Below are 12,127 nucleotides of genomic sequence, written 5' to 3'. Positions count from 1 at the left end.
GAGTAAATTACCCAAGTGCAGAAGGGTCCACCATGGGAGCTGGGTGCACATGGAGCAGGGACAGGAGGTGGGAATAAGTGCATTAATCACAAAGTAATCAGTGGATGACAGGGGGCCCTGGAGCCCCTGGGTCAGCCCAGCCAGACTCAGTGGAGGGAAAGGTCACACTTGCCAGGGAACTCCCATCTATCACCAAGACACCCACTAACCTGACTTCTGTGTGTCCACGCCTCTTGTATTCCAGCTTGGCACAGACGCTGTCCTGGCCTGACTCAGTGTCCTTGATCCATAGCATCAGGGCCATCCCAGCATCCTCATGCCCGGCCACACCTGGCAGGGGCCATGGTGTCTCCTCGGCCCAGCACACTGCAAAGGAGGAGCTTTGTCTGGTTAACCCTCAGAAAACTATTTACTGGGTTGGCCAGCTCCCGAGGCCTGCACATTTCGCTGTCTTCCCCAGTTTTCAAGGTCCAAGGAGAGAGAGATTAAGTGCTCACCACTCTCCCACCAACCTACTTGTCTGACCCTCCCTGGCTTCTTCCTTCTCCTGTCAAATCTATCCACCTCCCTCCACCCGCCTCAATCCCCACTGAACACAGTGAGCCCCTGCTGGAAGGAGCTCCAAGGTCACCTGCCCCTGCTCTTCTCTGGCTGCGCTCTAACCCTTGGATCAATTTGTTTCTGACATTATTTTCATTGCAAGTGTGCTGTGTCTTCCAGGTCATTTCCATTTTAATGGGAACAATGTTTTGACCCACGTGTGACACTCAGCAGTGGATTTCAGCAGTGGCGATGGGTTTGGGGGAGGGAAAAGTGTCCACCAGATGGACCACTCCATGGCCCAAATCCATAGCTCTGGATTCAGACCCTAGATTTAAATCCTAACACAACCTTGGGCAAATCATTCAACCTCTCCTAGCTCTTCATCAAGAGCAGGAATAAACGCATCCACTTCACGGATGTGAGGAGAGGATTTTATACATATATATTTTAAGATCCTGGTTACAAGGTTGAAACCACCTGCCCTAGCATGGGAAGGTGGTGCTTCCAGCACTGGAAAGAGGAAGAGGGGGAGGAAAATCAAGCTGTCCTCAGCAGCAGAACCCCAGCAGGGCAAGTGGGTTTTTTTAAAGATTTTTTATTCATTTATTTGACAGCGTGTGAGAGAGAACAAGAGGGGGAAGAGGAGAAGCAGCAGGCAATGGAAGAGGGAGAAGCAGACTCTCCACTGAACAAGAAGCCCAAAGTGGGGCTCAATCCAAGGACCCTGCAACCTTGACCTAAGCTAAAGGCAGACATGTAAATGACTGAGCCCCCCAGGTGATTTTATGTTTTTTTGTTTGTTTGTTTTTTTGTTTTTGTTTTTGTTTTTATGATAGTCACAGAGAGAGAGAGAGAGGCAGAGACACAGGCGGAGGAAGAAGCAGGCTCCATGCACCGGGAGCCCGATGTGGGATTCGATACCGGGTCTCCAGGATCAGGCCCTGGGCCAAAGGCAGGCGCCAAACCGCTGCGCCACCCAGGGATCCCCCCAGGTGATTTTAAAGGCACCTGGCCCTGAATATCCACAGTTGTACCTGGGTACCGCATCCCTCTGGAATCCCACCGTTATAGACATTCCTCTGGGTAAAGCATTATTTTCTCCCCCCAGGGCCCTCTTCGGACATATGAAAATCCTTGGGGAGTCAAGATCACTAATACTGTAACATGAGAAGTTTAATCAGAAGATTTTATTTGTGAAAACACAGGGTGCTCTGGGGCTCAGAAACCCAGAAGAAGGCAAGGTGCATGCTGTCCGTGACCCCATTCCAACCCACCAGCCGAGGTAGCCACCAGCCACGGACAACTGTTTTAAAGATCAAATCAAGACCCTTGTGCAAATGTAGAAATAACGCATGTCAATGATTCCATTCCATTCGGCAATTCATGAGGGAACTAGTAAGATGTCACAAGTGCTCAGGGAATCCAGACAAGCCAACAGGAAGGCTGCACTTGGGCAGCCCGGGTGGCTCAGCGGTTTAGTGCTGCCTTCAGTCCAGGGCCTGATCCTGGAGACCCGGGATCGAGTCCCATGTCAAGTCTCCCGGCATGGAGCCTGCTTCTCCCTCTGCCTGTGTCACTGCCTCTCTCTCTCTCTCTCTCTCTCTCTCTCTCTCTGTCTCTATGAATAAATAAATAAAAACTGTTAAAAAAAAAAAAAAAACAGAAGGCGGCACTTAATTCGCTGAATAGACCCGAACTGGTCAGTGTCTGCAGGGCAATGATCAGTTGCATTTCCGCTGGATACTATTTATATCTCTATGGGCAAAATCATTTGCATTCTTAGCGGTTTTCTACAGTTTTGCTCAAAGACAAAGGAGACAAAGATAATCCAGAGGGAGACCAGACAGCCAATAATAATCTTTTCTGCCCATTTCAAAGTCTCTCACAACTTTTCCTAACCTGACGATTATCTTCCTTTCACAACAAAGCACAAAAGACAGAAATGGGTGCAGACAGCGGGAGGGGAGCACTACCCAGCAGCGCCAGTCCTCTGTGAGGTGGACGAAGTCTGTGACGATGACGATGACAATGATGACGCATCCGGGATGATGTTAGAAAAATAAGAATAAGGCATCCTCTCCCCTTGAGGTTCTAGGATGCCTTTCAAAAGACTGTCCTTTATTGCAGATTACATCCTTCATACATATATGGCATTCACATGTCCTTTCCTTTCTGAAAACGCAGTGGTCACACACTAGTAACTAGTACTATTACTAGTTGTTTTTAAATATACTCGTTTGAGGAGATAAAGGTTAGCAACCCTATGGGTAAGCCCCCATCTTATAAACATAAATATGGCTTTTGTTGTTCTGTGTCTTTAAATTTTTTATTTTATTCATCTGTGATAGCCAAATGTCTAGAAACACCGATCCCGTTGACAATTCTGAAATTTTGTTACAGGTAAAGTGGCTAGAGGGGAAATCCTGCACACCACCGCCCAGGCCCCCCCACTGGCACCACCATCCACCACCACCCCCAGCCAAGCTGAGTTCTCCTGGTCCTGGTGGAGGACAGGCAGCCAACCTGGACTGGGCTTCCACATATGAGGCTGCAGTGAGAAGGGAGAAGTAAAGGAGACTAAGGGATGGACTCCTGGGGATGCCAGAGGGAGGCTGAGGCAGAAATTCCCTCCGCTGGGGCAGGCTCCCAGATGCATTCTGCACATTACGCTGCATGGCTTGTCAGCAGCCTTCACCTCCACCATCCTCCCCGGCTGTAGCACCCAAGATTCTGGGGCTCATTAAAACCTGGTCTAGGCTGGCATGGGGGCTCGGGACCACCCCCTCCCTTCCTGAGAGCTGCCCCCCGCCCCTGGGGGAGGGATGTAGGCAAAGCCCTGAAGGAGACAGCTTGCGGACGGACGTGAGAAGCCACAGGCTGATTAGCTCTGGGGAACTGGAACAGACACTTCTAGCATGTTCGGTACTACCATGTGCAGCCTGGCTTTTTGCCTCCTGCACAAGAGGAGCGTGGTTGGCAAGGCCCTGCAGCCTCCCCCACCCTGACTACCCCAGTGCTGCCAAGGCGCTGCTTTTAAAGGCACAGCACTGCCACCAGAGAGCAAGACCCTCGCCAAAGAGTAGGGAGAGTGGGGCACTGGAGGCCGGAGTTGCCTTCTGACCCACGGGACCCCCGTCATGACCCTAAGAGGAAGGCACCTGCGGGTCCGACACAGAATCTCTGGGCACCAGCACTCAGTGTGTTGGAGACTGCTGCCCTGAGTACCTGCTTTCTGCTGGATTAACAGGAAAGAAAATGAGCAGAGAGGAGACAGCAGAGACAGCTCCCGGTGGTTTTTAAAGAAAAGTGCGTTTAAACTTAAACTCAGTGTAGCAGAACAGCTGAGTTGGAAAACTGGTTGTTTAGCTCTTGCCGTTGGTGTCAGGGTCCCACTGACTGAGAGGGAAGAAGGGCAGCTCCATCTGTGAAGTGCAGGTACCCGGACCTAGACGAAGGGCCTCTAGGGAGCAGAGACCCTGGAGAGGCGTCTTCCTCGTTCCTCACATCAGGGGGAACACAGGACCAAACTGAGAAGCCATGGCCAGGGCCTCAGCTGCTCGCACTATAGGCGCTGGTCAGGCTCTAGAGTTTTCATGTTCCCAGCTCTGCCTTCAAGGCAACAACCTAGAGTTCCAGAATCTCAGATCCGGAGGGACCAAATATTGCACACCAGTCCCACTTCCGCTGCCCTGTGTCCTCAGGGAATGCTCACTAGTCCTCTGCCCAGACTGCCCTGCTGTCTGCAGTGAGGAGGGGGGAGGAGAGTGCCTGCATCCATCTCTTCTGTCACCCAGCACAGTGGGTGTACACTGTGGCACTTTACATGGGAATGGCCCCTCAGAGATGACCTGACCCACAGGTCACAGACTCCCCAAATTCACCTGCAGGAATTCTTTTTCTTGGCCTAACTAATATTAAAAACTGGTTTTTAGGGACTTCTCTGTTAAGCATCTGCCTTCAGCTCAGGTCATGATCTCAGGGTCCTGGGATGGAGTCCTGCATCGGGTTCCCTGCTCAGCAGGGAGTCTGCTTTTCCCTCTCCTCTGCCCCTCCCGCCTCCACTTGTGCTCACTCTCGCTGTCTCTCAAATAAATAAATAAAATCTTTGAAACAAAAACAATAGAGAGATTTCCTATAAAAATCTGGTCTGGTGGATTCTCTGGAAAGGCTGAGAGCAATGAGCCCACATTACCACATGAAAACACCCTTTATGTAGGCATGACTCTCCAGACTCTTCTGTAGCCCCAGCCCTCCCACCTGTCCCTGACACAGCTGTCTTTCTGGTCTGCCTGGTCTCTACAGGTATGAGCTTGTGAGGCCAGACTTTGTGCACACTCCAGGTGTTAGCAGGGAGCATAAATGAAGATCTCCTTGTCTAGTGCTCATTCCCTTCCTTTATAATTTAGCCTCTTCCCTTACAGAGTTCTGCTCGCCTCCCGGGATTTCCTTCCTCTTGTCCCGTTATCTTCATCTAGTGACTTTCATTAATATAAAAATAACCAGAGCAGCAGAGCAATTTTGTTTAATCCTCCCTTTCCTGTGGCCATGCATTTAAGTCAGCGGTTCCCATAAGCAGCAGGACCCCCTCTACTGTACCTTCTGGGGTTTCTGGAAGGTATAATTAGTACCTTAACGGCTGGGGCACTTGGTGCTTGGGGGCCAGAGATGCTAAATATCCTTACTGTGCAAGGGACAGTCCCTAAAGCAAAACAAAACAAAACTTGTCCTTGTGAAATACTGAAATGGAATAATGGCTAATTTTGTCCTTTCATTTGGCTTCTCTATGCTTCTGTAAAACGAAGATAGTATACTGCATTCACATAACATTACAATTCTTCTTTTTTAAGATTTTTATTTACTTGACAGAGAGAGAGAGAGAGAGAGAGAAAGAGAGAGAGAGAGAGAGAGAGAGAGAGAGAGAGAGAGAAACAAGCAGCAGGAGCAGCAGAGGAGAAGGGAGAGGCAGGCTCTCCACTGAGCCAGGAGCCGGACGTGGGGCTTGACCCCAGGACCATGACCCAAGCTGAAGGCAGACGTCCAACCGACTGAGCCACCCAGGTGCCCCTCACATAACCTTACACTACTTTCATAGGGTTGTTGTGGAGATTACAGGAGATAAAACCAAACACATACTTGTTGTCAGCGACAACTGATTGAGTAAAGGGGATGGTGAGGTAGGAACTAGCATGTCTGCCCATAGAGCTAAGTTCTGGTCCTGAGAGAAGAGCAAGTCTTCTAGGAACCAACCCTGTGACCCTGGTCCTGCTGTTTCTCCTCTCCCAGCAAGGAGGGGTTGCACTAGATTCTTGGGAGTCCTCTCCACCCACCCTAAATTTTCTATACTTCTGTGTTCCTAAAATGATGCATGACATACCCTTTTGGTTTTCTTTCAGGCTTTTCTGGTCTGGGCCAGCATTCCTAGGTACCAAGTTGGAAGTTGACCTGAGGCTGGATTTCCGCTCCTACCCCCAAATTAAAGAATAAACTTGACAGGTAAAGAGTAAGCAGTGTGTACACTGGATATCACTGCTCCCCCTAAAATCTGTGACGGGGATGCCTGGGTGGCTCAGGGGTTGAGCATCTGCCTACGGCTCAGGTTGTGATTCTGGGGTCCAGGACCCCTGCGAGGAGCCTCCTTCTCCCTCTGCCTGTGTCTCTGCCTCTCTCTCTCTCTCTCTGTCTCTCATAAATAAATAAGTCTTTAAAAATATAAAATAAAATCTGTGATGTTTTAAGGGAGGCTCTAGAGACTGGTGGCCTTAACTTCTCCTGACTGTTCCCCTTCCTCAGATAAAGAAAGTGCTTTTTTCCACAGAACACAGCCTCTTGTGATGGATACCTGTCCATCACTAGACTCACACCCCAAAGAGATTCAGGGAAAGAGCCCGAGGCTTGGCAGTAAGGCGGAGGCTCAGAAATAGCTCCCCGCCACCATCCCCACTGCTGGGGGAACAGGGGGAGAGGCTGCTCAGCAAAGGAAGAACAGCAGTCCAGTTAATAGGAATAAACCAGGGAGAAGGGAACTCCAATGCTTTCACTGAGAAAATAATTTGTAACGGGCTTATAGACAGTCTGAAGGGACAGAGAATGGATGGTAGAAATGGACAAAATTTAAAAACGGAAATATAATTCTTCTGACGGCTCGTGTGGAGTAAGAGCACCGTTTACTCTCAACTTCTTACTCCAGATTTCCCTCCAGGATTTTTTTTTTTTAAAGATTTTATTTATTTATTCATGAGGGACACAGAGAGAGAGGCAGAGACACAGGCAGAGGGAGAAGCAGGCTCCATGCAGGAAGCCTGTTGCAGGACTCGATCCCAGGACCCTGGGGATCATGACCTGAGCCAAAGGCAGACACTCAACCCCTGAGCCATCCAGGTGTCCTCCCTCCTGGATTTTACTTTATTTTTTATTTTTATTTTTATTTTTTTCCCTCCTGGATTTTAGAGAAATTTTACAAATGATTCCCTCAAGCACCAGGAGCAAGAATATTTAAATAAAGACTTGAACCTAAGGGGTTATCCTCAGGCCCAATCAACTATTTTAAGGGCAAAGGCCCTTCCTCTTAGATTTGCAGGTTCCTGGTGCCCTCTGGTGGATAATATGGTTACATTTGTGGGTAAGAGGCCAGAGCTCTGATTGGGCGCTCCTACCTGGGGAAACTGCCGCCCCAGCTCTGATGCCAGCAAGAAGAAGAGGAAATTTCAGCAGCTGCGCACCTCACATGCATGAGCTCATTTGTCCACCACACTCTGCTTTCCAGATCAGTGAGCTGAAGCTTAGAGACATTATGTGAACTGCCTGAGGTCACCCAGCGAGTAGCTAAGGGGTAATTCTGATTCAGGGCCGAGTATCCCTGAACTCCTAATGGTAAGAAGTATCTGTCTCTGTCTCCGTCTCTGTCTCTGTCTCTGTCTCTCTCTCTCTCTCTCTCTCCCTCTCACACACACACACACACACACACACACACACACACACACGGAGAAAGAAGACAGCAGAGTTTTCACCAAAATGTGTCCCTTAGCAACTTTACCCAGTTTCAAGCAGCATATAGCTAGAGTTTTTGAGTTAAAATGTCCCAATTTAGGGCACTAGAAGTTTCACATTTCTTTCATTTGACTCAAATACATGGTTTTATTTCCCACTAGTGACTCTTTCCAAGGTTAATGATGAAGGGGAAAGAGGCCCAGATTGTGAGGAGGCAAGATGGGATTACCTGGACTAAATGTGTTCATCAGTTAAGTGGTGCTGGATATCACTTCCCTTCTGTGTGTTGAAGAAAATTGTCTTTAAAGACATGTTAACCTAAAAGAGATTTTTTTTTTTTTTTTTTTTGCACACCTGGCCTAAACCTGAAATGAGTCCTTGCTCCTTTCTCCCTTCTCTTCTCCATCTGAGCAAGATGTTTTGTGTGCATGGCAGAAACATTTGAGGATCTGCCTGAGAGCTAGATGTCCAGTGGAACAAAAACCCATCCTTAATCCCATGACCATGTCCTTAACCATTCCATACTCTTCCTCTCCCTCCCCCAAATCTCAATTATAGTTTTAAACTATAGCAGTGATTCTCAGATTGTGGTTCCTCACTGCCTGGGAACCTGACAGAGACTTGGACCTACCGAGTGGGACCTCTGGATATGGGGCCTGGCAATCTGCTGGCAAAGCCTTCCAAGTGGTTCTGTGTGCTTGCTATAAGGTTTGAGAGCTACTGTTCTAGAACTGTTCTAGAACAGGGTTTTTAATCTAGGGTCCAGGGGAAGTTTTAGGGAGTCTAGACTTCCTCGGGTTTGCATATAAAATTTTACATATATATCAGTTCTCTGGGGAGGGGATCCAGAGCAGCCACCTCTTGACCTCAAACAAGTTTTGAACTACTACTCTATATGAATTGTTTCATAGTAAACATTCCCGTCTGCATTCACAAACTCTTCGCTTTCCTGTTGCTTTGCCTTAAGATATCTGGCTTTCCCCCAGAGAATCTTGTGGTCAGTTTCCCCTATGCTGCACCCAGGCCATTACCCCTCCACAAAAACATCTCTGCTCTTTTGACACTTGGGGCCCCCCCTTTATTGTGTCATCTGCTTATCTTCCAGATATTCCATTCATGCACTATATACTTTGGGTTCCTACAATCCTGTGACCATCCTGGGTAATATCAGTGTTGTATGAATGACTCATCCAACACCCCAACCTCACAGGACCCTCCCTCATTGGCTACCTCAACATCAAAAACTTTCCTTTCCATGACACTTGAACCCTCACTCTATGCCATGCTGGGACTTACCCTCACCTAGGATCGTTCCACCTTTGTACCAGTCAGCTCAAATTCAGTGTGGTAACACAGCCCCAGATCTCAGTGGCTTCCTATAAAATGTTTGTTTCGCTGCCCACTGCAGGACAGCCACAGCTCTGCTTCCTGTTCTCGTCATCCTTGGAGCCAGACTGAAGAAGCAGCCCCCATTCTGGGGGTACAATAGCTCCATGCTAAGGGAAAGGACTATCAACTGACTTCCACAATGGTCCCTAAACCTCTGCTCAGAAACCGTATACTTGGGGCGCCCAGAGGGCTCAGTCGGTTAAGCATCTGACTCTTAGTTCAGTTCAGGTTATGATCTCAGAGTTGTGAGACTGGGCCCTGCTTTGGGATCCACGCTGGGCATGGAGCCTGCTTAAGCTTTTCGCTCCCTCTCCCTCTGCCTCCCTCTCAAAAAAAAAAAAAAAAAAAAAAAAAAAAAAAAAAAAAAAAAAGAAAGAAAGAAAGAAAGAAAGAAAGAGATGACAAGAGAAGACAAAAGAAAAGTAGTAGTATACTTCATTCCCACTCACATTTCATTGACAAGCCTGGTGCCATTGGGGCAGAGAGCATAATCCTCTCCAAAGTGTGGTAGAGAGAAGATGTTTTGATAATCCAATCTACCACAATCTTTGAAGTCTTTATTAGAACACCAATCCGTCTCTGAACACAGCAGCCTGTCCTCCCTGCTCAGTCCACTCCTACCATAGTGTCCCTTCAATTTCATTCAGGCTTTCCATTTCCTATCAGCCCCCTCCCAGAAATAATGATGATAGTTAAGCTTTATTGAACACTCCATAGGTGCTGACTTAACATCTATTGCCCCATGATCTGAGGCTTAGAGAAGTTAAATAACCTGTCTTCACTTTCTTCTTCCTATCCTCTAGGTGAGAACCATCACTTCAACTATTAGGGAAACAGCAGGAGAACCAGGAAGAATTGAGAGCCCAGGTTGAGGGCATGAATGCACAGTAACAGCCATCTGCAACTTGTATGATTTTTCTCCTGAAACCCTCAGTGGCTGGGCCTATTGGTTCTCAGCCACAGAGGATTCTCAACTTAAGTGACCTATCATCGTGAGCAGAGGCCAGGGATGCCACAATGCACAGAACACCCACCCCCCCACCCCACCCCCACACAAAGAAAATTTCCCAGCCCCCAAAAATCAATAGTGCTGAGGCTGAGGAGCCTCAGGCCAGAGACAGGATGTCAGGCAATGGCCTCACAGGTTTCCCTGGTCTTTTCACTCCCATTCCCAGAGTTCCACTTCACACATTCTCCATTCTCTTCAAACTTCCCCCAACTGCCTCCTCCATCAGATTCCACTCTCTCCTTCCCTTTTTTTTTTAAAATAGATTTTATTTATTTATTCATGAGAGACACACACAGAGAGAGGCAGAGACACAGGCAGAGGGAGAAGCAGGCTCCATGCAGGGACCCTGACGTGGGACTCGATTCTGGGTCTCCAGGATCACACCCTGGGCTGAAGGCGGTGCTAAACCGCTGAGCCACCGGGGCTGCCCCACCTTCCCTGCTTTCAACTACACTGAACTAACTGGACTTTCTGGTTTTCCAGACACCATGAGCTCCTCACCTAAAGGCCCTTGTACATCTGCTCTTATCTCAATGTTCCCCCCTTCTCCCAACTCCCATCCTTCCTTGAGCTCTCAGCTCCTCATCTCTTCAAGGAGGCCATTCCTCAACCCTTGACTAGATGGGGCCCCTCTTCTCTATTTCCCATAGCAGCATGTGTGTTCCTACACAAGCCACACTGTGTTAAAAGCCATACCTTTTCTGTTAAGATTTTTATTTATTTATTCATGAGAGATACAGAGAGAGGCAGAGAGGGAAGCAGGCTCCCTGAGGCAGGGAGCCAGCCCTATGTGGGATCCATCCCGGGACCCTGGGATCACGACCTGAGCCAAAGGTAGACGCTCAACCACTGAGCCACCCAGGCAACCTATACTATGTGTTAGCTAGTTTTCCTAACCCACAAGAGTGAAGCCACATTCGTCATCTTCACCACAGTATCCCTAGGACCTAAGAATATTTACAGCTCAAGTCTATTTCCATTTGGATCTTCTCATATGCACAAAATCAACACATTATTTTTTGTACAACAAAACTCATTATTTTTTTCCGTACCTCACCACCATCACCACAAACCTACCTTTTTTTTTTTTAAGATTTTATTTATTTATTCATGAGAGACAGAGAGAGAGAGAGGCAGAGACACAGGCAGAGGGAGAAGCAGGCTCCATGCAGGGAGCCTGACGAAGGTAGAGCTAAGCTGGTGAGCTACCCAGGCTGCCCCCCCCCCCTTTTTTTTTTACCCTCAGTGAATGGCACAGCCATCTACCAACTGCCCAAGCCATTAATAACTCCTCTCCTTCCCTCACACCTCTAGGCATTCATTCAGGAAGTGTGTCCCTTCCACCTGGGTTTCCCTGAAATCCATGCACTTCTTTTGGACTTTTGTCTGAGACACAATGGTTTTAAGCAGTGACTGATTCTGTAACTCTTAATTCCCTTGAACAGGTCATTTAGTTCCTCTAAACCTTAAATACACCCATGGGGTAAGAAATGCCAAGTCAGCACCTACTATGTGTTTAGTAAATGTTATCTACTATTCTTCTTTCCAGGCCCACTGCATTTTCTCAGGAATATCATCGTTTCCAGCCAGATTGCTGCCACAACCTATTATCCTTGCTTCTAGTCTGGCCAGCACTCCAGTCCATTCTCAACAATGAAGCCAGAATCTTCCAATGATGTAAATGAGATCATGTCACACACCTGCTTAAAATCCTTTAATGGCTCTCCATTACCTTCAGGATAAGACTCCAACTTCCTGGCTTGGCATAGCACACTGTTATCATCCAGCCCCTCCAACATTCCAGTGCCTTTTCTTGTCACTCCTCCAACCACACACCTTGCTCCAGTCATACGGAACTGAACATCCAAAAACAAGCCCTGCTCTCACAAGGCACTTCTTTCACTGCCGTGTCCCAGGCCCACGTGGAAACTGCCAGATGTCCCTAAGTCCATCGCTAGGCTGTAGGCAACTTTAGGGAGCTTCCTAATTCACTGTGCTGCTCCCAGTACCAAGCATGATCTGGCTCATATTAATACCAAGTAAGTAATAAGCGATACTGAATTTAACTCCCTCCCATACTTTATTCTGAAGAGGAAAGCAAACAAATGAGTTTAGGGTTGAGGAGGTACATGAGATTATCCCTGCATCCCCAAACCTGTAATGACCTGAAATCTTTCTAGTAACACTAATTTTAGAAAT

General features: G+C 47.9%; 1 long non-coding RNA gene across 1 annotated transcript; it reads left to right on the top strand.

The window, feature by feature from the left end:
* Window positions 1–1,157: 1,157 nt before the first annotated feature.
* LOC112914393 (uncharacterized) lies at window positions 1,158–11,967 on the top strand. The gene is made up of 3 exons (XR_003233863.2): window positions 1,158–1,320; window positions 5,937–6,036; window positions 11,478–11,967. It is a non-coding gene; the product is annotated as an uncharacterized lncRNA (long non-coding RNA).
* The last annotated feature ends 160 nt before the right edge of the window (window positions 11,968–12,127 follow it).

This window comes from Vulpes vulpes, chromosome 5 (assembly GCF_048418805.1).
Source record: "Vulpes vulpes isolate BD-2025 chromosome 5, VulVul3, whole genome shotgun sequence".
Classification (NCBI taxonomy): Eukaryota; Metazoa; Chordata; class Mammalia; order Carnivora; family Canidae; genus Vulpes; species Vulpes vulpes.
This window is presented reverse-complemented; position numbering and strand designations above follow the sequence as displayed.